Source organism: Perna viridis, chromosome 8, assembly GCF_037379345.1.
Source record: "Perna viridis isolate PV_CMFRI_1.1 ecotype Kerala chromosome 8, ASM3737934v1, whole genome shotgun sequence".
In the NCBI taxonomy this organism is placed as follows: domain Eukaryota; kingdom Metazoa; phylum Mollusca; class Bivalvia; order Mytilida; family Mytilidae; genus Perna; species Perna viridis.
Window position 1 is genome coordinate 38372903 of NC_142452.1, and position 6012 is coordinate 38378914.

Sequence of the window (6012 nt, forward strand, 5' to 3'; positions counted from 1 at the left end):
TTCACGACTATTTTGAGAGAAGTTAGTTATCTGAGTCATTCTCCATAAAAAATAGTGAAGAATGCAGGTCACTTTTTGGCAAGCTTTGTCAGAGATTTGGGTTCAATTTAATACATCTTGGTAGTACCATATAGTAAGATAATTTATTGCTTAAGAACTTTTTACACAAATCAGTTGCCTCAGAAGCGTGCTAAATATAAATCCTTGGGATCAGATACTTCCTTATTTTGACCTATACTAAAAAAGTACCTTTGTATGAAGTTATCTTTTCACTTTCTTCCCACTTTTTAAAAACTAATGCCATGTCAAAAATTGAACATTAAAAAAAAAATGTTTCCTACCAATATTTGAAAAATTTGCCTTTATTAAATGACTTTTGGTGTTTGCTTGTGACCCCCCCCCCACCCCCTAACAAATGCAATATTTAAAAGAAACAATTATACTGTGAATCAATGATTTTCATTTTTTTTAAATTTTGCTCTTTGAAAAAAAAGAGTGCATTCATGGCAATTTTTCCTCTGATATTATATCTTATTGCACAGTCAACTCGGTCCTGTTATATCATTTTCTAACCTTGATAAACTAAAATTGAAAAGTCTGACAAGAGTTCTGCTTGATATATATTGATTATACGTTTGATCATCAAACTATGAAAAAAGTCATTCTTATCGTGGTGCAAAGTTATGTTCACGACTATATTAGTGGTAAATTTACAAATAAATAAATAAATAAATAAATAAAATACGATAAAACAAAACAAAACAAAAAGAAAGTTAATTGGGGAAAAAAAAAATTAAAACACTATTTTTTCTTTATTTTGCTGACCTGTATATTTTATTAGTGGTAAAACAGAATTGAATGAATTATAATTCCTGCAGTTAATCACTGAAAATGAGAAGCCGGTAATGCAACTCTAGATATTGTTAGTTGTTAAATGTCTGTTGTTATCCTATAATTAATTTCCTTTATTATCCCGAGTACTTTACCAATAGTTACCTGATCCATGGAAACATAGGCTAGAGAAATATGAGCACCGCAGTAAAAGAAGTAAGAGGAGTTCAATGGAATGCGTAGGACACCAATTTTGCAACTCTAATATTTATTTATGAAAGATGACCCTATTATGACATTGATCTGGGACCAATATAGCACATAAATTTAATGCAGTACCCTGTGCTATGATATCAAGGTTTCAAATCAAAATTTCATTTATAAAATTAATTGTCTATCAATGGGAGATATTAAGTATTAGTCTTCATAAAAACCTGTCCCACATGTCAAAAACCCACTAATTTCACTTCCATTTCTTATTCAGAAACAGTTACAGACCACATAAACAGTCTTTAGTTCGTCACTTGATTGTTTCACTTTCAAAATATAAAATCTACAGATCGTGTATGAAATAGGCATTTTGCAAGAGTGATCGTTCTTGATTTGGCTTGGTTTGGTTAATTTTAGTGAAGCAGATTAACAGAACCAATTAAATTATCAGATAGGTTTACATTTTCGTGTATTGTTCTATTGACCTATATCAACGGTTTCTTATATATCTGCTATCAAAATTAAGCGGACTTAAGACTTTTATGTCGACAACCATACCATATAAGATATTTTTCTGATACATTGATGATGAAAAAAAATTATTAAAATCTACCATTTTACCCCCACAAATTTAAGTAGTAGTCTTTGTAAGAATCATGCAATTCTGTAATATGTGGTACACCCGAAAAAGGCCACGCATTTTTTAATTTTGTTATTAAGTTGCTTTTTAGGTTTATATAATGAAATGTATAATTCCAATCTGTCTGCTTTTAGGATATAATCCAAATCGAAAATCGAACCATTTCTATTGTATTTCAGCGTCATTTACAGATTTATCTCCCTTAATTTTGAATTCTACAGTACATTCCATATAATTTCTATCTCTTAAAGCTGTATTAGCTGTCATTTTCGTAAATTTTTTGTTTTGAAATACCTTAATTTTGAATTATTTCTACTAAACTGTACTTTTCTTGTACAAATTCATTTGATATCCACTGATGAAATGCATAAAATACATGAAATAGGTGTCTATATATTTTTGTCTTGCTAGACAAAAAATCGACATAGATAAGTTCGTATGCATGTGACATCTGGTAACCTTAATCCGCGCATGTGCTATAAGGGTAGCTTCTTTAATAAAAAATCTAATTGCAAAGCGAAAGTGGTTATTCAACAGCAAGGAAGACCGACTGACTCAAGCCGTAAATGAAAAAGTTCGAATATAACGCAAGGATCCATGTGAAATTTACGTATTGTGATATAATGCGGCGCAAATATGATCATTTTTTTTTATTTGAAAACTAATCAAGAAATAGATGAAATGAAAACAAGACACGTGCTTACCTGTGTATCCATTATTGTTACTTTTTTACTGAGGTTAAAGTATTTTTAACCCTGGTGAATGTCTTGTCGGCAATCTTCGGAAGTAATGGCCAAAAATAATAAGATCAGACCTATCGATCGTCTCTGATTAAAAAAAAAACGTTGTTTTCACAATATTCTTATATTTCATTCATTTGTATTACTGAATTGTCGAATTCATAAATGAAAAAAAATCAACGAACTAACCTTACCATCTTAAACAACGAAAATTGGTACGGATTAAAGTACTTTCACAATATTTTATCGATATCTGCTATAGGAAATGAGTTATCTGCTGTACACCTAGACCTTAACCTAAAAAATGACACGGGATGTTTGAAATGGGAAACTTAATAACAGAAGTGAGGAATTTTACTTTCCCATTGTTAACTTCCCCTGTCTAAGTGGTAATATTACAACCCCAGCTTTTGATCATCTATTTCACGGTTGATCTTTTTCCGTCGTGCATGTAGGGCGAGGATACTGTGACATAGGACTCGGATGTAATAAGTCTTTGTTGCTCTTATCACTACTAAGATTTAGCACAAAATGATTTTTTCTCCGAGATAAGACAATAGATCCTCTTTTAGACATTACATCTTACCGGATTGACAACTTAACATTGCAGAGCGGTGTATTCTTATCTTCTGGAACTTCAAATGTCAGTCCTGTTCGTTTTTTCATTGGAGTTCACATTGCAGTTTTTCATATAAAATTGTATTTTATTCTATTTTTGCATCTCTATGTAGATCTTACAGTGATACTTAAGTTGTTTGAACTTCACAAGCACTATTTCAAAATTCGCCTAGAGAAAAACAAAGAGATACACAGTAACCGGATTAGTATTTTTCCTGCTGTGATACCTAGTATGTGGTCAACTATTGCCAGAATTACGTGACCACCTTTAATTAATTCACCAATCCTTTATTTATCTAATATGATCTTTCCTGACATAGATCGCCCATAAATCAGAAAAAGGACTTAAACTGGACGTCATCAGCCAGGTGTTCTACATTGACAATTCAACATCTTAAAACATCTATATCTCTAGTTCTGGTCGTATTCCTATACGCCCATTTCACTACCACCGTGTATAATTACTTGAAAATATGTATTTTTAAACTACCATATGCCCTATAAACACGTGATAATATCTCTCAAACAGATGAATTGTTAAAATATAAAAGATAAGGTCACCATAGCATATGCTACAATATCAGCCCATTGCGTTTGAGGGGGATCAAACGAACATGACTACGATACCATTCCATAATCTCCATAATCTGTTTCGATCTAGAACGTACCAGAATTTGTATTTTGGTACTTTTTTGCATATCTTGTTGTAAATTAGGGAAACAAATGATACTAGTTCATTGGATACATAAACAAATGTCGAAAGAGTCGTGGTATTATTTCGATTGCAATTTTAAATTGTAAAATTCTGTCGGATTGAACCTACAGTTTAATGCTAGCAAGTTTAAACATACTAAACTGGTGAACAATATAAAATTAAAATGTATCTCGTTACATAAGTTGATGCTAAAAGTTTTTCATTACTTAATATATTTTTAATGCTTAGGTTTATGCAGTAGAAATATGTTTCCATGTAAAATTTATTCATTTATATTTTGATAAAAGTACAATTTATAAGCATACAGGTCAGCATCAGTTGTGCACCTGTACGTTTTTTGACAGAGGTAATGACTATCTTCCCCAAAACAACCCAAAAAATCAAGAAAACTACAAAAATGAAATTACGAAATCAACAATGATGGACCGTTTTCAACTGAACTGCATGGCCACCACGACCTCTCTGAATTGTTTTTTTTTTGTCAGATTTGATTGTGTAGTAATTGATATTCCAGGTACTTTAGCGAATTGCATAATTCCTCATTTTTCTTTCTTTTAGAAAATCATTCTGACAATAGCTACTGTGAGAAAGCTATTTTGTTCATATGCCAACTTTCACCGAACACCACGGATATCTTGTAAGATGAAGTTACTGCCCACTCTTCACTTAAATTCATAAGGGTTTTTTTGTGAGGTCCGTTATACTTGTTTCTGAGTTTACATTTTAAGACTTTTGTGAAAATTGTTCTTTTTTCGTTGAGTTTTGATGATCTCGGATGATCTTTTACCCGGGTATTTCTCCTTACTTGACAGTGCGATATTCCTACTTTTCCCAACTTATCAATTGGTTCATGATTTAGAAGAAATTTGTTGTTGTTCAAATCATGGGAATATTGTCCGAATCTTCATTGATTGTACTCTGAAATCAACACAGGACTTGCGTTCCAGTCTATATAAAATCAAATACTTCCTATGGTATAGCTGATTCAAGATATAGAAAAAACAAACAATGTTTTTATATAATACATTTCTACGTAACAATAGTCCTTTGCGTGTTTAGATCCGTATTTCTTAGAAAACTACACCTTTACCTCCCTCTAAAATCAACCAATCAAATCAATTCAAAAACAAGAACATTTCTAATGTTTCAATTTCATGCGCAATCCGTACAATTTTCATCTCGAAAGTGCAACAACCGAATCACAAACTAAGACTGGTTATAGGGTCTGTAACTGTTTCTGAATTAGAAATAAAAGTGAATTCGGAGAGCTTTATTTATGAATGAAATTACCGAACATATAAAATCTAGACAACAGTTAAAAAGAAAGTGTATATATCAAATAGCAATATAAGGGCAAAAACCGGGAAGTGGAAAACCATTGCAAATTTAGTTCTGATTTTAGTACAGATATCTCCAATAGAAATGATTGGTATATTCATTGCGTTAACGATAGCTTGGGTTTTGTATAACTTTTTTTTAAATATTTATACAACTACAGCTCTTGTATGGTATGAACTTCCCAGTTATGCCATATATCACCCCCATTTCCAATTCCCCATTATCCCATCCCCATTTCCCGTTGATAATTCCTCATTCTCCATAGAAAAAAATCCCAAACCCCCATATAATCCTCATTGTATATTTCCCATAAAAAAAAAAAAAAAAACACTATCAAGTTAAATTTTTTATTTTTGAATTCTTCAACATTTGAGCCGTTATTTGTAATTGAATTTAATGTTTTACTTCTTATCAATAAATATTTTAGAACCAATTTCCAATCCTCCAAATGCAAAATCCCCATCCCCATTCCTCATCCCCATATACTAAGAATGGGAAGCTTTCTCCATACAAGGACTGTACCCTATATTTATGCTTAAATGACGATTAAAACACGCTGTAATAGTACTGCCTAATGATGGGTAATAACAAACTGACAATATTCAGGCAGTGGTCAAAAGGAATAGTCAAAAGGAAAGTCTGTATAACAAATGGCAATACCAGGGTAAAAACAAAAAAATTGGAAACCACCACAATGGTCCTGACACAATGGTCCTGACTTGGCACAGGAATTTCAAAATAAAAGGTGGGTTAAATCAAGTTTTGTAGCGCGCTAAACCCCCCCTTCCATTACGGATCATTATTTCCGGTGTATTCCAACACAGATGGGCAGAATACAATCTGTAAAATAAGAAGTCAAAACAGTATAGAATCAATGAGTGAAATTGAAAATAACTAAATACAATAAAATTTATGTAAAT